Source organism: Cotesia glomerata, linkage group LG6 (assembly GCF_020080835.1).
Source record: "Cotesia glomerata isolate CgM1 linkage group LG6, MPM_Cglom_v2.3, whole genome shotgun sequence".
In the NCBI taxonomy this organism is placed as follows: Eukaryota; Metazoa; Arthropoda; class Insecta; order Hymenoptera; family Braconidae; genus Cotesia; species Cotesia glomerata.
In genome coordinates this window covers 12,453,789-12,475,733 of record NC_058163.1, presented here as the reverse complement: position 1 = coordinate 12,475,733, position 21,945 = coordinate 12,453,789, and the positions used below count along the sequence as shown (strand labels likewise).

At 32.5% G+C, this 21,945-nt stretch overlaps 1 protein-coding gene and 1 long non-coding RNA gene across 4 annotated transcripts in view; both read right to left on the bottom strand.

Annotated features, from left to right (window-relative positions):
* LOC123266848 (synaptotagmin-7-like) overlaps positions 1-21,945 on the bottom strand; it is a 286,342-nt gene that overhangs the window by 173,540 nt on the left and 90,857 nt on the right. The gene's annotated exons all lie outside the window — the stretch shown is intronic.
* LOC123266852 lies at positions 8,213-9,601 on the bottom strand. The gene is made up of 3 exons (XR_006509875.1): positions 9,413-9,601; positions 9,161-9,259; positions 8,213-9,042 (listed from the first exon to the last, which is right to left on the bottom strand). It is a non-coding gene; the product is annotated as an uncharacterized LOC123266852 (long non-coding RNA).

Here is a 21,945-nt window from a genome sequence, read left to right as displayed (position 1 = left end):
CTAAGCAGATCTTGTACCAAAAACTACAAGTGACTACATTCTCTCTAAAGAATATCTATAAGAAAACAATGCAATGTATATTAATTAATCTAAGCTCAGTTCAGCGAAGAAATTAGTAAACTTGATCGAGCCCATTCAACTTTCATTTGTTTAAGATTCTTTAAGCAGTAATCTTAGATACTAATGATGCAGGAGAATCATCATGTCCAAAATTTATGATATTTTTGTAACGATACGGAAAATAATACAAAAATAATTGTAATCGTTTTACAGTCAGGCAATTCTTAGCTTTATCTATTATAACTGTATCGTATTTTTGTACATTTATTAGTAATATTTAATTTTTTTAATGAACACAATTATGGAAAAATACTTCAAACTCGGAGCGGTTTTCAAAATTCTCAATGATCTTAATAGAACAACAGATAATTATAATTATAAAAAAAAAAAAAAAAAACGAATTTTAAATTAACGAAAGAATGAATTTTGGTGAAGTTTGCGGTGATAGTTAAGAATAATTTAGCGGAGTTTGTGGAGACGGTAGTGAGTAACACGAAGGTCGTGGAGAAACTTGAGATTAACTTGTAGGCGTTAGCTTTGGAGACGGCTGTTAGTACGAAATAGGTGATTGTTGAGGAGACGATTGTTAATAGCTTATTTACGATTAAGATGAAGTTTAATGAAATTCGATGCTGTTGCTGGATTAGACTCAATCAGATATTGTTAATGTCTTTTTGTTTTATAGGTAACTGTCGTTTTTAAATATCCACTCGGACGTCCTCTGATGACAATTTTCGGTGACATTGTAACTTGCTGTACAGATTTTTTTGATGTTTGTCTATTTCCACTATCCAAAGACAAGTCTTGAAAATTGTTTACCATTATATCTTCCATTTGTTTAATTGGTACAACTCTCACTTCGGTCGCACTAGCATACAAATTACCCATCAAAATTATTTCTTGTAAACGTTTCTCAAAATTTTCCCCACAGGCCAAGCTGGCAAAATTTAATAATTTTTTACAAGGTTCTTCAAGTTTTTTTCTTTTCTGAGCTACTGTTAACGGCCTTTTCTTCATAACACTTCTCTTTTTATATACTTTTTTTGTCCTGGTCTTAGTATTATTTCTATTTTCGTTATCTTCTTCAGTTTCAAAATTATCATCAGCATCTTCAATTTCTGATTCATCATTAACGTCCAATGCACGATTATAATTAAGAACTGCACTGTCATCATTATTATTATTATTATTGACACTTTCTATATTAGTTGATTTCCACGTCTTTAACAAATAACTCTTACGCCATCTTTCTACAATTAATGTTTCGTCGCAAAATGGCATTTTAAAATATTTTCTTGCGGCAAACATATGTTTGCATGGTAACCGTTCTGATACCCACTGATTACATTCGCAAAATTGAGGAGTTGCTGAAAGAAAATTTTCCCCTGAAGGTATTGTGCATTCTTTTGTATCATTATCACAATAAAATAAATTAACTTCATTGATTTTATCTATTGCCTGAATAACTTTATCCGATGCAAAGCTAGTCAGACAATTAATATATTTTTGCTCGCAGCTATTTTCATCAAAATTGGTATTTTTTTTCTTCAAGAATTGATAAGCTGTTCTGCCATCGCTCTCTTTCTTATGAGAATAATACCATTCAAATAAATCATCAGCCAATATCAATACCGGAGAATATTTTTTTGCAACTGCTTTCACCTTTGCATTAAGCGACTCAGTCCGATTATTACAAAAATTTCCTAAATTATGTTTTGCCATATTGTATTCTGTCCATTCTTCGCGGATACAGTGCCAATTTGCATTGTAGTAGTCAACCAATTGAGACGGGCAAGTATCTTGTAATTGACTATATAATTTATTATAATGCTCATCGGAAGTAGCGTAACACAATTCTTGTAGTATAGTTAGAGCGTTTTTCTGTTCTTCTTGACTCAAATTCATTGAAGTGCTTTTTACAGTTTTCTTAAAGATTTTTAAAACATGATATCGGCAAATATAAGTCGGAACACCCGGAAATATTCCATGCAATACTCGTCGTTCGGTTAAATCCTTATCAGTTAAGAAACTTTCGATTTTATTACAATGTATTCCGTGTTCATTTTTGAAGGACTGCAGCATCCATTGAAGAGTATCTTTTTCTTCAGTCCCCAATAATCCAAAACTAACGACTTGGCCTCGGCCTTTCGAATCTTCCACAACCATAAGCATTAAAGTTAAATCACGATCAGTTAACTTGTAGGTGCCGTCGATCATCACGATTGACGGCCATCGTCGAAAGTCGTCTCGCATTTCTTTCGTAGAGAAATATATGCCTTTGCACAGTCCATCCGCAGTATTGTAAACACTAACGTCTGCTTCTGAAAACAATTGGTATATTTTAGTAAAATCGAAAACTTTCTTAAAATTATCATTTTTTTGTCAGCAAACATCAACCCCAACAGAAGAGTCAAAATTATTCAACAAACAACTTTAGAATTTAGTCAAGATCTTGAGTTGAATCTCATAATAATATACGTGCGATTTTTTTTTTTAATAATCATATATATTTATACGAAAAACTCGGGATATATTTGCAGTCTTTTTTAAAAGAAACCACAAACTTATTGTTCAGATAGTTGATATGGGTTTAAAGATACTTGCATGCACTATCAGTCAATATAATTAGATAATTTATTATTATTTTTACTTTTGCAAAATATTTATTTATTTATTTATTTATTTATTTGTAAAATCATGAGATTACATCCTCTGTAACCATACATCGTAAGAAACAAGTAACTTAGATATTAGCTTAAATTCTACTATAATCCAAAAAAATTAAAAAGAAAAACATTGATAATGTTTAATTTGATTAAAAAATTATTTATATATTTTATACACAATAATAAATCATGGAACAATTTCGCTACCCGACGCCAATCATAATTATAACAATAATAATAAATTAATTTTATTAATTTAAATTAATTAATAAAAAATTATTTAGGTTTTTTGAAGACTTAGAGAAGTTTTTAGAGTTGCGTTATCAGAAATAAGCTAAAATTCAAAAATTGTCTTCTTTCAATTAAAAAAAAATTCTAAATAATAACGACGAAAATAGGTTCGGATGATTTTTTTTTGTATTTGATTTTAAAAAGCATATTTAAAAACGAAAATTTTTAAAAAAGTTTCGATAAGTTAAATTTTGAAAAAATTATTTATATCTTTTTGGAAAAAAAACCTTTCTTTCAAAAATTCATGATACTGAAATTAACAGATATCTTAAATTTTTTTAATATTTATAACAATTAAGTTATTATGAAAAAAATTTAGTACAAAAATATCATATGTAGAAATTAAAAACAATTGTAAATGGGAATTTTCAAAAAAATTTTTTTTATCGCAGTTGATTAGTTAAAAAAAATTTCAAAAAATGTAAGATATCTGTTGATTTCAGGATCATAAAAATTCATAACTTTTTTTGATTAAATAAAAATTCTAAAAAACGTTATTTATAGGCTAAGAAAGAATAGAAAACTTTTAGCTAAATCAAAGTATTCTCATGGGTCGTGCTATGATTTTATTATTCTTATTATAGAATGTAATAAATTATTTTCTTACTGTATTTATTACGAAGCCTCTCAACTAGTGGCTGTAAGTTTCCAGAATTTTCAATATCCTTTCTCATTTTGGTACGTATGTTATGGAGCTGCTTAAGACTAACTTTTTTTCCGTATTCTTTTTCAATATCATTTTGGAGTTTTTTGAAATTAGCATCGAGATTTATAGATTTGGCCACTTCTTTCATCTGAGCAGGCTTAAGTCTTCTATTCTCAGGAATAAATTCAAAAAATTCCTATAGAATATTAACAATGCATCGTATTATAATTAAAAAAAACTTTGATGTATTTAAGAAAAATAATATTATGATACTGAAGTTCGCTGACAACTGAAATTTTTTTTAATTTTTGTAACAAATCAATAACAATAAAAAAATGCTTCTAAAAATTTTCACCAATAATTTTTTTAAGTTTCATATTATGTGAAATTTTTTTTATTTAATTTTTTTATAATAATTTAATTGTTAAAAAATTCTAAAAAAATTTCTAATATCTGTCAACTTTAGTGTCATAAAATAATACTTACTACTGATTCATCGTGATTTTTATGGCTCAATTGACAAGATGTTACTTCAAAGTACTGCGAATCTATTAACTTAATACGAATACGGGATGGATAATGAAGTTGATAAGTACTGTTAAATCAAAATAAATTATTAGTTAAAAACTTGTAATTATTACAATAATTATCATAGTAAAAATTGAGTATTTTTATTTTACCTTGTTTTACGCTCCTTTGATTTTAACGGTTTATTGCGATCGGAGAACTTGCAGTAATAAACAATTTTCCAATATACAAATGTTTCTATTACTTCTTTAGTAGTGTTGGGAACGTCTTCCAATTGCCCACTATCTCGTATAATATAAACTGTTTTAGTCTCAATTTGATAATTATCCATAAATAATTTCAATTCATTATAGTTACTAAATTTTTTTCCTTTAAACATATCTTGCGGACTTTTGCCATCAGCCATCTATATGAAAAGTATGTCGTAGTATTAAATTAATAAACAAACTATAATTGTCAATAAGATATAATATAATTTCATTAGTATAATAAGAATGATCGTAAAATCAAGTCAACAAAACCAGTATATGTTTTAATATTGAACATAAAAGATATCCTAGGAAAAATTTTTACATGTACTTACATTCACTGTTATTGGTTATACAATTCGGAGTAGAAAAAAATAATTTTCTCTTGTTTTTTTTTGTTTTAATTGGCAGCAACGAAACACAATGTATCTGATTTTTTTTTTTTTACGATAGCTACGTACACATTTATTAGAAGTAGGAAGGCTTGGGTTATGATGAAGCTCTACTTTCTTTTGTCGAACATCTAGTGAGATTAATCAGTTCATTAAAAAAACTCTGGCGCTTAAGGCACGCAAAACGTAAATTAAAAGTATTGGCTGAAGATACGATACATGACAGTAAAAAAAATAAAATTCACACCCAAATTACGCATATATACATAATTATACACATATGTATTATTTAAATATAAATGTATGCAAAAATTATTCCGAGTATACGAGAATTCGATTTTGTCAGTGAAGAAATTATGATTAATTGCACAGATTAATAAATTGTAGTTTTTATGAATCGTCTGATAATTTTAACGATACTATTACACGAAAATAAATTTATATGCTAAAAAATAAAAGAATTATTGCCGATAAACAAAAAGAGTACATTATGAGAAAGTTTAAATACAGTAACAAATGAAAATAAAGACAATAATTTTTATTTTTATTCTCATACAAAATTTTTCAAGACTAAATTACTTCTTTTATAACAATTAAACAGTTTCATTGTTCTTATAGCTCTATTACATCATCCTTAATGTTATATTATATGTATGAGTACAATCATAAAAAAAGATTGAAAAAACCAAACATGAATAATTAAATGTGAATATTAATATAATAAGATAAAATAGTTAGTTTAAGCTAAACATATTGGGCAAAACCACTCATTAATGGGTTCTTTAGTAAGTTCTACGCATTTCCAATGGCTCCAATACATACATTGATCACACTCAACACTCCTGTTAGTTAATAAATTTCCATTACAAATATTACATGTCCAAGAATCGCTGTTTAGTTTATCATCAAGTATTTTTTTATACAATATAAAAGCGTCCGTTTCAAAATATTTTTCAATTAATTCCTGCGTTATCGATAAGCTTGCCAAAGCATCACAAATATTCGACGAATTTAAATGTTTTAAATCTTCAGAAGTTATTTTTATTTTATCACGTACGATTTTATTTATCTGTGAACATTCTGCAATTATCATGGGTAAAATTTTAACAATTTTTAAAGAATCGCTTAAATTTATAAATGCTTTACTGGACGTAGAAAATGTTCGTTTAGGAAGACCACCCGAGCCAAAATTAAAATACTAATTCGAGCCTCAAAAGCCTACTTTCTTTTGATGTTGTGCCTACCGCTGAATGTAAAATATTATTTTGACCCTCAATCTACTGAAAATAGGGTATGGAGGCCAAAATTAGTGTTTTAGAATAATATTTTCAACCTCCAAAACCTAGGATCGCTTTGAACACCTTATTTGCAGTACTTCAGCGTACTAAGAGCATAAGTAGGTTAATTTTACGATTTCATAGAACATAGAATTTCGTAAGTTTACAGTTGAAAACATTAACTAAGCCCAATTTTGGACTTAGAATTTTTCTACTTTATGCTCTCAATAAAATTTTCAAAGTTTTCACTTTAACTTTGAATATGAAAAACTAAAGTTCAAAAATTTGGTTAAAATATTATATGTTAGTAGCAATAAGTATATGGGCGTAGGGTAATATAAACACACATATGATAAATTTATTACACTGTTTCAAACTCGAAAGTTTATTAGTAGAGAAAGTTAAAAAAAGTAATAGTAATTTCAATACCACAAATAAGCAGTACTCATTTTTTTTTAACACGGAAAAAAGTAAACTGTAATAAATAATAAGGTAAAAGCCCCAATTATTGACACTATAAGACACAAAGTTATGATTTCATTTTTTTAAGCAATAAAATGTTAATATCGTTGAATTTTATTTGTGGTAATGTCTCAAGTAATGTTTTTACTAATCAATTTATTTTTTTAAAATGATAATCTGTGATATTTACTAATTAATTTTAAATAATTAAATAGATTATCCGGATACACCAATTATTGACAGATTAAAAAACTGATTGATCTAATAATTATTGACATATCTAAGCCCCAATTAATGACACCTATACTGTGCATGTGTCAAATTATCTGCTTATTTTTATTTATCGAAACTTATTATTAAGTAATCAATACTATTAAAGTTTATTAATAATAATTTCCATAAAAGTGATTAATTACTATTAAAAATGTAAAAATTAATTTAAAAATAATTCATTGAATCAGAAAAGTTCAAACTCTTAAAGTCAATTTTTTAGGTCAAAGTAAAAAAAAGCGTCATATAACGCTGTCTACTGGCTGTCAATATGAGATTCAACTTAAAAATTATCAACTAGTTATTGACACCCATTATTGAAATATTATAAAGCATACAATTAATTTCGATTATTTAATTTTATAAGTTTTTCATATATTGTTAATTAAAAAAATAAAGATCATTATAATTAGATGAAGAAATTAATTTAAACTCGGCATTTGAATAAAATGCTTTTCTAACCAAAATTGTTAAGAAAATAGATGCTCGTAAACTGATTTGAACTGACAGTAATTTTTTTTCAATTTTTTAATTAATTAAAATTTAATAAAAATTTATATGATAGTTATTCTTATTAAAGATAATTAAATATATTTAAAAATAATTTAGGGTGTCAATATTTAGACCCCTGTCAATAATTGGGGCTTTTACTTTAGTAGATTTATAATAAGTAATGATCTACTGAAAAAAATTATCATTTTAAACAGTAAAATCGTGATTTAAATGATCACCTCATAATATTTATCACTTAAATACTAGAATTTATTATTTACGTGACGAAAATACTATTTCAAACAGTAATATTCGTTATGTGAATGTCGAAATGTTAAAAGATAATAATTAAAAATTTAGACTTCGATATTTATCATTTCGTACTTAAAAAATGATCGCATGATGTGTGGGACTCTTTCTTCTCCTTATTTGTGAAACTAATGCTCGCCCGAGTCAAAGTTAAAAAACTAATTTCAGCCTCCAAATTCTACTCGAAGGCAAGGAGGCCGAAATCAGTTTTTAGATCTATACATTTGGTTAATAAAACTCCTGACATTAAAATTTCTCCAACGTTCGTATAGCGTTGCGGATAAGTTGTAGTCTCGCGTGCGTTAGGTGTACTGTTCGAATCTCGGTTAGAGCGATAAGCGTTTTTAGAAAATTATTTATAAGGCAAGCGTTAAACTTAATTAAGATGAATGAATGTAAATGTGATGTGATATCTTATCCCCTCCCCCTCCGCCTCCTTTAAAAAACTCCAAAAAAAAAAGTAAAAAACAAAATAAAAAAGAAAAATTATAAAAAACAAAAAAAAAATAAAATAAAGAAAACATTTTTATCAAATGTTTTTTTTAATGCTAATTTTTTTGTTAATTCACATAGCGAATTTTATAAATTATATGAGAATTATAAATTACTAGGAATTTAAATTTCTCGCTTCACGCGCCTTAACTTTTCAATCAATAAGGAATCAGGGACCATATTTTTGCGTTAATTCGATACTTAATTAACTTCACACTTATTTATATTTCATCTATTTAAAGAGGATAATGAATAAATAAAAAAATTAAAATTTAAAATTTTTCCCGCTCCCAGCAGCCATTTTTATTTAAATTTCTTCTCCTTTCCCTTCTTTCCTCTCACCTATTTCATATAAACCAATGAGGATCTTCTTCTCGATCGAACTGTAGGCTTTGGAGGGTCATTTTAGGGTTCTGTAATACTAATTTCAACCTAAACTTGGTAAAAGTGGACAAAAATACCAAGTTTAGGCTGAAATTAAGGTTTCGCTGTACAGCTTAGGTTAATCTAAAAAACTGATTTCAGCCTCCTTACCCTCGAGTAGAATTTGGAGGCTGAAATTAGTTTTTTAATTTTGACTCGGGCAATTACACCACATCTACGGCCTTTGCCTCGTCCCCGGGAACCACTTGAATAAATGGTTAAAGAACCACTATAATGAAGATTAGAAACAGCATTATCCATTGATTGGACACCGGATTCATTCAAACAAATGTTAAATGAAGCTATCATTTTATTAATCATTGTAATTTTCCTTTTCTTCTCTGCGTCATCTGTTGACAGCGTTATGCTTACTTTTAGTTTTAATACCAGTTCATCAAAATCTTCTTCAAAAAGTATAGAAGAATTAACGAAGTCATGAACAACTGCAGGGGTGGAAGTTACTTGCGAAGGATCCACATCTTAAACCTATAGAAAATAAAAATACAATTGAATATTGCGGTTTCAAAAACAATTGAAGCGCAGCTTATCAGAAGTGATTACTTCTCTTTTTTTCTATTAAGCAATACTGAATGATAAAACGTACCGATAAATTTACGTCTAATGCATCTTGATCGACAGTTTCTTCTGTATGTAATGGTGCTTTATTTGAGGTTGATGATACTTCTGTATGGCTCTGGAGATTCTGAAAAAGCAATCCAAAAAGTGATAAAAATATATGTTAATTATAAATAATAACATTATATATATTATATATAATTAATAAAAAGATATAGTTGTTGTCAGCCTAGATATATAATTATATAATATCTCAAAATAAAAAATGCTGAATATTTACAATTTTATCTTGTCCCTGATCTTGAATACCATTTTTTTGAATTTGTAACATGTACTCCTGAAGTCGTTGAGGCTGTTAAAAATTTTATATGAGACTTAAAACCATCATAACTTAAAAAAACGCAAAAAGATGATAGCTGTCTCAATGTCAAAGATACGTGACATCCAATTAGATTACAATTATCATTAATTTTTTACTTACAGCTGACGGATCGTGGTCATGGTCTGGTACAAATTGCGTGACTCGTAAAAATTTCTTATTCTTTGTAGTTCTAACTGTTAAATGTGCAGGACATTCTACAACATTAATCCTATAAATAAATAGTATATTACATACCTAGGCCAGTAAAATAAGAAAAGTCTCAGATCACATGTAATTGTTGGCCGAGGCGAAGCCGAGGTTGACAAACATGTGATCTGAGGCTTTCTTATTTACTGGCCAAGGTGTGTATACTATTTTTCTGCTCGACGTAGCCGGAATGTGGCAACTTTGTTTAGCGCAGCGGCCAGAAAGTTGCCACTTTCCGGCCGGAGGGCAGAAAAATCAAATAACAAACGTGGTTTTTTTTTAATAGATTAAATTATTTTAGAATAATATATATAATAATATATAATAATTAGCATCTAATTTATCCTCTAGCTCCTGGTTACTTCGAAAAGTATCATCTATCGCAAAAATGTAGCTGTTTTCACCCATCATGAAAAATTATTTTTTAATTTATGAGGAAAACAATATCAAGATACTTTATTATAATTATTATACTATTATCGTAGTAAAACTTTATGCTGTACAATTGCAAACAAGCTATGTTCACAAAAGATTCAGTAATCAAACCGTAAGACTCAGTAAAAAATTGTTTTAATTTTTTATATCATTATTTAATTTACAATGAATAGTAAAATGTTAGTAATATTTAATTATACAGTAAGTAAGATTTCAATTATATATGTTTTTTTTTGCTGAATAAACTTTATAAATGTTCTAACTACGCATTAAATTGATACTAAAGGTTAATGAGACTAAAGACTATAAACGCGTCTTTACAACAGAATTTTGCTGTTGAGATAACTTGTACTAACGGTTGATAAAGAAGATTTCGAGCGTATACATTCTGATAGTACTAAAAAATAGTATATATTTATCGAAAGGTAAAACGATAAATGTAACCTCTTAGTTATTACCATAAGAAGTACATATAAGTTAAAGTGGCAGTACTGATTTAGAATTTTATGACATGAATTATAATAAGTAACGGATAATTTAAAAGCATATAATTTTTTTTGACAAGTTTAAATTGAAGATAAAAAATATAAAATGAGATATATTGACAAAATTTCTTTAAAAAAAGTTACTTATATATTTGACTTATATAAATAAAATTATACAAGCAAACAAATATTTTAAAGATAAAATTATCAATATGTATAAAAAAAATTTTCAATTTTCTCAGTGGAGTTGAAAGATTTGACATCATTATTTACCTTGAAATTATAAAGTTATTTACTACAAGTTAACGCTACTTACCATGAATTCGTGTGTTAATAATTTTAAATGTTTTTTTAATACAATTAATTAAAATATTATGCGTCTAACATTACTTATGGGAATTATTCATATAGTAACATGGAAATGGTTTATATAGCGTTATGGAAACCATTCCCATAACGTATAAAAAAAAAAATCTTACAATTTTTTTTGTGTATAGTCGATATTGAATTTCTGAGCGCATAATTATGATGAATTATACATTTACACGATTGACGATGTAAAAATATTAAATTCACACATGGTATAATTTTCACATAAAAACTTTTACACAGACTCATTTATACTACACCAGATTTAACAAATTTTTTACAATGTGTTACCGAGATAAATAATTATAAAAATTTTTAAATGTTCAACAAACTATTTATTATATAAAAAATATTGATATAGTTATTAATGAATTCAAGATAAAAGTTAAGTAACTAAAAATATTCAATGATTCAATTGTAGCTCATTAATTAAAAATATATCGAGAAACATACAATGGTGTAAAAAAAATTAGATCACACCGTGTTAAAATTAAACAGATGGGAAATTTACACCGTTATTTCACATTGCACAGCCGTATAAAGTGCTCCGGATCCATATTTACACCAACATTTTTTAGTGTATAATATTCATGCCATATTTAGTTTTGTATATACACTAAAAGATACTAAAACAAATAAAAATTCATCATTTTACTGTGTAATCAACCTCAATTTCATAGTAAATTACACTTCTTAATCCTGAATCGCTTTTTAATCCTGACTCATTTCTTAATTATGAATCTAGAGATAGAGCATTTTCGAAAGCAGCCTAAATTCGTATCATGATAAATTGACTATGGTGAGAATGATGTGAAACTTTGAAAAGGCACAACTCCCGGTCAAGACCTTTGTGATGATACCAAATTTAACCATAAAAACCCATTTTATCATATAAATACACTGGCCACAAAATTTTTAGTATCCTCTTATGTAATAATACAGGGTGATCCAAAATTACTTTTACAGCGAAGATATTCGATTAGAGAAAACGATTCTGAGCAGAAAACTTCTTAGTCGTTACTGAAAATTTTGAGTAGTTTTTGAGTTATTCAAAATTTTCGTTTTCATCAGATGTGAGATTTAACATTTAAAAAAAAATACAAAATAATAAATAATAAATTTGGCTGCGTTGCGATTTCCAACTTCACGTTTTACTTTTGTTTGTGTACTTTTTTTAAATAATTTTAATTTTTAAGAGTTTAAACAAATGTAACCTTTAAAATAAATTTTTTTTTTCTTAATTTTGTTTAAAGTCGCATAAACTACTAAGGTCGTGAGCGACTACGTTAGGGGGTAAACTTTTGAGATTGGAACTCGTTTTATTTCTTGGGCTGAGCAGTATAATACACTTAAATATTGAAAATATTCATTGGTGTACGCCGGACTCGAACCCGATCCAATGCTTTGGTAAGCAAGGGCCGGATCCGATAGGCTACTGCGCGCCTAAAAAATAAAATAAAGTAAAATACTCAATTTTGAACTTAATTTTAAAATTTAAAGAAACTATTGAATTAATGAATGGATAGGTAATCAAAGATAAAAATTAATTTATTGTAAATTATAAAGATAAAAGATTCTAAGTCAATTGTCAGAATAATAAAAAGGACTCATATCAGACGAAGTATAAGGACAAATTCTAGGCTACTTATCAAGATAAAAATAAGTACTTTTATTAGGTAAAGTAAAAGGACTAATTCCCAGGCTGCTTATCGAGGCTACAGGGTAATAGTAAGGACCTTATCAGGAAAACTAACAGGATAAGGACCAGGCTATTTATCAAGGTAATAATGAGTCTTATCAGGAAAACAAATAGAACAACTTCTAGGTTACTTCTCAGGATAATAAAAAGGACTCTTATCAGGAAACTGGAATTTACTGATTTCACTGTAAAATTCCACTCATTCATTTTAAGAGAGTAGCTTACGATAAATGTCAGAAAAATAAAAAAATTGTAGAAAAAAATGCCTATTTTAAGAACAATATCTAGATCACTATGCAAGGTAAAATTAAAAAATTAACATTATTTTTAGGGCTGAGATCCGAAACTCCATCTTTATAAAATTCCATATAATTGAGTAGAGTTATTTAGAGTTTTAAATAATTTCAGAAATATTATAGATAAATAGATAGGTTGGATACGTATTAGGGAGATGACAAACAAGACAACAAACGAGAAGATAAGCAAGACCACAAGCGAGATCATTAGCGAGACCACGAGCGAGATCATGAGCAAGACCATGAGTGAGACCATGAGCAAGATCATGAGCGAGACCATGAGCGAGATCATGAGCGAGACTACGAGCGAGATCATGAGCGAGACCACGAGCGAGATCATAAGCGAGACCACGAGCGAGATCATAAGCGAGACCATGAGCGAGATCATTAGCGGGAGCATGAGTGAGATCATGAGCGAGACCACGAGCGAGACCACGAGCGAGATCATGAGCGAGACCACGAGCGAGATCATGAGCGAGACCACGAGTGAGACCACGAGCGAGACCACGAGCGAGACCACGAGTGAGATCATTAGCGGGAGCACGAGCGAGATCATTAGCGAGACCACGAGAGAGATCATTAAAGAGATCATGAGCGAGACCATGAGCGGGATCATGAGCGAGACCATGAGCAAGATCATGAGCGAGACTATGAGCGAGACCATGAGCCAGATCATGAGCGAGATCACGAGCTAGACTGTGAGCGAGATCACGAGCTAGACTATGAGCGAGATCATGAGCGAGACCATGAGCGAGACTACGAGCGAGACCATGAGCAAGACCATGAGCAAGATCATGAGCGAGACTATGAGCGAGATCACGAGCTAGACTATGAGTGGGATCATGAGCGAGATCATGAGCGAGACCACGAGCGAGACCATGAGCGAGATCACGAGCGAGACCATGAGCGAGACCACGAGTGAGATCATGAGTGAGATCATGAGCGAGACCACGAGCGAGATCATGAGCGAAACCGTGAGCGAGATTACCAGCAATACCCTTATTATTAACCTCTAAGAATTTTTGAATTCGATCTTGCTAGACTCCACATTGTGTTTTTTTGAATATTCGGCCAATTGTCTTTTAATCTAAGCTTGATAACATGATTTTTACTCCTGCAGTTTAACCTAAACTTTATCCAGTAAAATCATCTTTCGGATTCTCCTTCAGTTTAGTCGTTCAAATTTATCCTGAATATTATCCTGCTAAGCTTTCAATTTTGTTGCCTTCATGTTATCCTCCAATTTAACTCTTAGAACGTTTTCCTTTTTTTAACAATCTAGATTTGATCATCAATTGATTCTTTCGAGTGTTTTAAGTTGTCTACGCGTTTAAAATCTCTGCATATTGTCCTTTTAATCATTCTTCTAATGGTCCTTCTGTATGATCTTCCTTGTATCCTACATTTTAGTCTTCTATTTTTTATTCGTTCATTCAAAACAAAAGAGCACGCTTATTAATACGTTCGCGTTGCGATCGCTTATCTTTTATTTATGTCAATCAATTAATTCGGTGTGTATCTGTCATTACAATTAATAATTTACTTAAGAATTTAAATATTCATAAATCGATTTTTCTCAAACAATATCTGTATTATGGCTGAATATACTGCTCAAGAGTATGCTGATATGATCCTCCTGTATGGTATGGCCAATTGTAATGCTGCTGAAGCACGGCGCAGGTATGCAGAGAGATTCCCGAATCGGCGGCATCCAAGTTCTCCAGTGATCCTTAGTGCAGTCAGCCGATTACGTGAGTCTGGTAATGTTTTACCAAATCACCGAGAAGCTGGTGCACCACGTCGTGCACGAAATAATGAGAACGAAGAGGCTATCATTGAGGCCGTTGAGGAAGATCCAGAGATCGGTATTCGTGGAGTTGCTCAGCAACTGCATTTGTCTTTTGGCACCGTCCAACGAACACTGAAAGATGAAAAGCTTCACCCGTATCATTATCAACGAGTTCAAGAGTTGAAGCCCGAGGATTATCCAGTTCGTATGGCTTTTTGTCAAGACCGGTTTTCGATTAACATCTGGGCAGGAATCCACTTTGGCCAACGTACGATTGTAAATTAAATTTATTATAATAATTGTCTTCAACTAATTTTTGATTTGTAAAGTTCTAACAACAAAATTTATTATAGGTTGGTCCTTATGAATTCGAAGAAAATTTAACATCAGAAATATATGTAGATTTTCTCGATCAACATTTACGGCAAAAATGTCGAGAAGCAGGAATTCCGCGGAGGATTTATGAAGAAATGTGGTTTCAACAAGACGGCGCTCCGGCTCATACAGCAGGAGCTTCGCAAGCATGGCTTCATGCAAATTTTCCCAATCGCTATATCGCTCGAGGTGGAATAATAGATTGGTCTCCAAGATCACCAGATCTCAATCCGTTGGATTATTTTGTATGGGGCCATGTGAAGGCCAATGTTTACCGTCATCCCGTTGACGACGTTGATACTCTGCGAGACAAAGTCACGGATTGTCTGAGAGAGATCACATAGGAGATGGTCGATAACTGCGCAACGAACTTCGTCAAGCGTCTTCGTTGTTGTATCCAAAATAATGGAGGACATTTTGAACAATTTCTATAATAGATTTGTTCACTGACGTTATAAATTTCATATAATAAAATTTTAAATTAATTAAATTATTAATAATTAACAATTAATAAAATTTTTACTATAGATAATAATGCAGTCATTATAATGTAATGTTAGTTATCCTTATAGGATGCCTGGAAATTGTTCTCGTAATCCATCTGATAAGAGTCCTTATTATTATTCTGATAAGCACCCTGAAATTTGTCCTTGTACTCCACCTGATAAAAGTCCTTATTATTATACCCTTCAATAGCCTGGACTGTCTCCCGTTTGTTTTTCTGCTAAGAGTCCTTAAAATTATCCTGGTAAGCAGCCTGGCAGTCATCTACGTCTTCGGCCTGATAAAAGTCCTTCAAATTATTCTGATAAGTAGCCTGGATTTCGGCCTTACAATTTTCCTGATAAGAGTGCTTATAATAATATAGATAAGCAGCCTGGATATTATCCTTTTAATTTTCCTAATAAGAGTTCTTATAATTGTCCTGATAAAAAGCGTGGATTTTATACTTATAATTTTCCTTAAAAGAGTCCTTAAAATTATCCTGATAAGCAACCTGGAAGTCATCCTCATCCTCGGCCCGGTCAAAGACCTTAAAATTATTCTGAGAAATAGCCTAGATTTTGTCCTTTTAATTTTCCTGATAAGAGTCCTGATAATTATCTTGATATGCAGCCTGAATTTTTTCCTTTAAATTTTCTTTAAAAATATTCTGATAAGCAGTCTGGATTTTGTTGTCTTAGTTTTCCTGTTAAAAGTCCTTAAAATTATCCTGATGAGCAGCCTAGGTGTTGTCTTTTTAATTTTCCTAATAAGAGTCTTTATAAATATCCTGATAGACAGCCTGTATTACCCTTCTTATTTTCTTGATTAACGTTATCGTCTTTAACCTTATAAGTAACATGGGATTCATTCTCTTAATTGTCTACAAGAAATTAATTTTTATCTTTGATTACCTATCCATTTATTAATTCAATAGCTTCCTTAAATTTTGAAATTAAGTTTAAAATTGAGTATTTAATTTTATTTTAAAGGTTACATTTGTTTAAACTCTTAAAAATTAGAATTATTTAAAAAAAGTAAACAAAAAAAAGTAAAACGTGAAGTTGGAAATCGCAACGCAGCCAAATTTATAATTTATTCTTTTATATTTTTTTTTTAATGTTAAATCTCGTATCTGATTGGTCAACGAAAATTTTGAATAACTCAAAAACTACTCAAAATTTTCAGTAACGACTAACAAGTTTTCTGCTCAGAATCGTTTCCTCTATTCGAATATCTTCGCCGTAAAAGTAATTTTGGATCACCCTGTATAGTAAATGCAAAATGATGAAATCATGTTGCAGCCACATGATTTGTCATGTTTCGACTACATGACAATCATGTTGCCGCAGCATATGAGAAAAATCATGCATGTAAAATTCATAGTCCGTTGACTGAATAACCACATGTAATGTTAAGTTTTAGGAACCTCTCAATGACTTTTTCCCCTCTGCCAAAAAGACGATTGGTATAAGGATATTTTTAGTAAATTTTATTAAAACCTTATATACATATCCTGAACTTCATGTCTCAAGAAGTCCTAGCTTATAATTAACATTTTTAACTTCCCGCTAAGAAAATTGAAAATTTTCAAAAATCTTGAAGTTATTAATTTTACCCGGTTTTTCGAAAATCGAGTTTTCATCGGATCTCGACATTTCGAGATCCTTGGAAGCTTTCCTGACTATTCCCGCGATGGTGTCTGTATGTTTGTCTGTGTGTGTGTGTGTGTGTGTGTGGCCGTATGTAAACCTCTCATAACTTTCGAACGGCTTGATCGATTTAATCGCGGTTGGTGCTATTCGAAAAGGCTTGACTGAACTTAGATTTTGAATAACTTTTGGACTGATTAGGACCAGTAGATTTTGAGAAATTTCAAAAAAATTGCAAAAAAAATTTTTCCAAAAGTGGTTCTTTTGAAATAACTTTTAACAGCTCTACCGATCGATTCCAAAAACTATTCAGCTCTTAACATTAAAAAACCACATCGATCGCCGCCGGTCTGGTCAAAATCGGTTGATTCGTTCGTGAGTTATCGCTGACGAAAGAAAACCCAAAAAAGTGTTTTCTTGGAATTACTCTGAAATTCCTAGTTCGATCGAATTAAACTTAAAGATTCTTTATGAGGCTTAAAAAACTGCGTTGAATGCTGCCAACCGCGTAAAAATCGGTTCATTCCCCGGGAAAAATGATCAGATCTGATCAAATATGAACAGGCATGAGTCTTCAGGTCTAATCAGATATGAAAAATGACTGGGTCTGATCAGACCTGGTCAGGCATCTTGTCTGATCAGATCTGTTTATGTCTGACTCGATCAGGTCAAAAAAAAAAATCAAAGAAGTGGTGCCTGCGGGGATTCGTACTGTAGACACCGCGCTCTCCGGATTGATATTTCACCTCTTGACCAAATGACTTATCTTAACTTTATGGTATCTTTCAAACTACTTTAAGTAATTTGAATATTATACATGACTTATCCTTATCCTTGTTAACAGAGTTAACTATACTTAATTTATTAATTATTAATAATTAATTATATATAAGAGTGATTTATTTGGAATGGCTATCTACTTTTTTCGCTTTATTAACGTATGGTTCTATGTACATTAAAAAAAAATTTCTTTAAGGTTTATTCCAGAATTATAATTTTATTGTTTTAATTTTGAAGTTTTTTTTATTTAAAACGGATAGGAAACTAAGAATTATCTGTGTGTTTTACAATTTAGCAGCCTTTGATACTACTGCAATGGACCAAGGCGTAGCTTAAGATAATAACAGACACCTTGAAAGGACTTATCGCCTATCGATATCAACTGATATATTTTGGTATTTGTACGCTATTAAACTGAAACTCAAATTTTTACTAAATAATCTTGTTTTTCATGTATTCAATGAAACCCAGTAAAAAAAATGTGTGTCTTTGCGTCAAAAATCGTCGTTTTGGCATGGAAAATTAAAAAGTTTATGTTCAAGCTGAAATTTTTGATGAAAGTTGTACATTTAAAATTTATAAGGGGATAGAAACTGATACGTCATATGGAACAAATAAATTTTTAAAATAGAACTGCAGTCTTTAGTTCTATAAAATTTTTTTTCCAGTCTGAAAATGACATTTAAGTCTTAATCTTTTTTTAGGCGAAATCAGACATGATCAGATATGGACAGGTATGATCAGGCCTGAGCGTATTTAAAGCTTCAGACATGAACAGGCATGTTCGTCTGATTTTTAACTTCCCGCTAAGAAAATCGAAGATTTTCAAAAATCGGGAAGTTATTGTTTTCACCCCGTTTTGCAAAAATCGAGTTTTCATCAGATCTCGACGTTTGAAGGTCAGGTGAGGTTGTCACGGTGTCTGTATGTGTGTGTGTGTGTGTTTTTTTTTTTTTTTTTTTTTTTTAGGGGGGGAATCCTTTTTACGGATTCTAGGCATAGCTGTTTGGCCTGGATATGTGGCGACTCGACGCAGCGTCATACTAAAACTCGACCACCAGGTGGCCAAGGTGTTAACTACCTTCCTTCTATCTTCTGCTATTTGCTCTTTTTCTTTCGGTGGAACGCAAGTCTTTAAGGACTTCTGTTGCAAACGTGTTGGTAGCGTTCCAGGCAGCTTCTGATGACAAAATTGCTTCTACTAGTGAATCTGGTTGCATTCTCTGGTTCAGGATCCTCTCCAGTTCTTCACGCTGTAGATCGAAACGAGGACATACAAAGAAGACGTGCTCCGCGTCTTCAGCAGCTCCTGGACAGGACGGGCACTCTGAAGAGTCATCGTGCTTAAAGCGGTGTAGATACTCTCGAAAACACCCATATCCCGACAACATCTGCGTAAGATAGTAATTGACCTCACCGTGATTCCGGTTAAGCCAAATGTCGATCCGAGGTATGAGACGGTGCGTCCACCTACCCTTCTCTGCAGCATCCCATTGTAGTTGCCATCGGCCTATGCTCTTCTGCCGTTCTTCAATTCTAAGTTCTTCAGGGCTCAGTGCAGTTGACCTTTTTCGTTGGTAAAGGGCCCGCCTTTCCTCTGCTAGAAGTCTAAGAGGTAGGGTTCCAGCAATGACGCACACTGCTTCTTCTGATATAGTGCGGAAGGCACTAGCTACTCGTAGGGCACTCAGTCGATATACTGGTCCAGCCTTTCTCCATGATTCTTGCGTCTTTAATGCGTCGGCCCAAATGGATATTCCGTAAGTGAGCACCGATATGACTACTGATGACAATAATAGCCTCCTGCTCTGTTTTGGGCCTCCGACGTTCGGCATCAGTCGTGCGAGACTAGCCCTCACTACTGACGCTTTGGCACTGATGTGTTCCATTTGCTGCTTGAAGTTGAGTCGGGCATCAAGCATCACTCCCAAATATCGGATATAAGGTTGTGATGTGATTTCTTGTTCGCCGACTTTCCGCTTAATGGTCTCTACCACTTTTCTGCTGGTAATAAGCACTGCCTCAGTCTTGTGATGCGCCAGTTGCAGGTTCACTGCGTCCATCCACCGGTCAACGCGCTCAAAAGTGAGATCGAACATATGGTTTATCTCGTCAAGGTGTTTGGCAACAATCACTACGGCTACGTCATCTGCATATGCTACGAGTTTGACGTTTCTTGGCAGAGTTAGTCTTAATAGACCGTCATACATAATATTCCACATGAGCGGGCCTAGGACTGAACCTTGTGGTACACCTCCAGTAATATCATACTCCCTCGGAACGTTCTTCGTGTCATACTTCAAGACCCTATTTTCAAAGTAGCTTGTTACGATCTTAAGAAGGTATTCTGGTACATTCTTCTCTTGGAGGGCCTGCATGATGCATTCCCAATTGGCGGAGTTGAATGCGTTTCTGATGTCTAGGGTCGCCACCAGGCAATACTCTTTCGTTCCACCCTTCCATCTGGTTCCTGCGATTGCTTCCTTGGCCGTATCAACAACCAGTTTGATTGCGTCCAGGGTTGATCGTCCTTTCCGGAATCCATACTGATTGTCTGCCAGGAGTGGGTCGACTACTGCTTCAATTCTCTGGTGAATTATGCGTTCAAATATCTTACCCGCTGTATCTAGCATGCAAAGTGGGCGGTAAGATGACGGTTCATCCGGTGGTTTCTTCCCTTTAGGTAACAGTACCAATCATTGCTGTTTCCACTTATGCGGGAAAGTCCCCTCCTTAAGGCATGAATTATAAACGTCTAGGAATAATGTTGGAGCTGCCTTTATGATGGTTTTCAAGGCTATATTAGGGATTCCGTCCAATCCCGGCGCTTTATTATTCCCTACACGGTTACAGGCCTCCAGCAGTTCTTCTTCAGTGACAGATGGAGTGTCATCCAGTTCGCCTGGCGCGAACTGGTAATCGAAGTTGCGTTGCTGTGGGAACAGTGCAGTGACGATTTTCTGGAGAAGTTGAGGACACGTAGGTGATGGCATTTGTTGTTTTTTTAGGTGGGTCATAACCACCTTATAAGGCCTACCCCACACGTCTTTATCCACCTCGTTGATGAGCTCTTTCCAGCATTGTCTCTTACTATCCTTGATAGCTTTGTTCAATGATCGACGGGCTTTTTTGTATTCTGCGACCAGCTCCGCAGAGTTAGGTCGTCGATAGCCACGCTGGAATATTCTTCTTTTCTTTAGACACTCTTTCCGAAGAACACTGATGTGGTCGTTCCACCAGTGCACTGCCGGGCGTTGGCTTATGCTGTGTTTCCGGACCATACTGGCGTCACAGGCCTGGACAACTCTTTTCATCAGGTCCTTGGTCATTTCTTCTGTGGATCCAGTAGTAATCGGTTCACTATTAAGGGCTATTACCAATGTGCTTGTGTCAAAAGGCTTCACTTTCCATCCAATGGTATTGAATGACTTGATTGGTCTTCTTGTATTCCGGTCATGTGATATTTCCCAGAGAATTGCCTTGTGGTCACTGGCTGTGTAGATATCCATCACCTTCCAGTCGTATTTCCCACTGATGAGGCTGCTGCTGACGAAAGTGAGATCTACGATAGAGCTTGCTTCTCCTTTAGTATAGGTTGGCGTATCACCACTGTTGAGCTGGACTACATCTAGTGTAGAGAAAGCTTCTAGGAGTGCTTTTCCTCGCGCATTTGTCTGCTTGCTGCCCCAGTCTACTGCCCAGGAGTTGAAGTCACCGGCAATCGCGACCGGATAATGCTGCTTGGCGTCCTCGGTCAGTTTGTCCAAGAATTCAGTGAATTCAACAATGGATAGGCTAGGTGGTGCATAACAGCTGTAGAAACGGATGCCGTTAACTGTTGCTGCTACAAAGCTGGCATTATCATTGTTAACTTCACTCTGG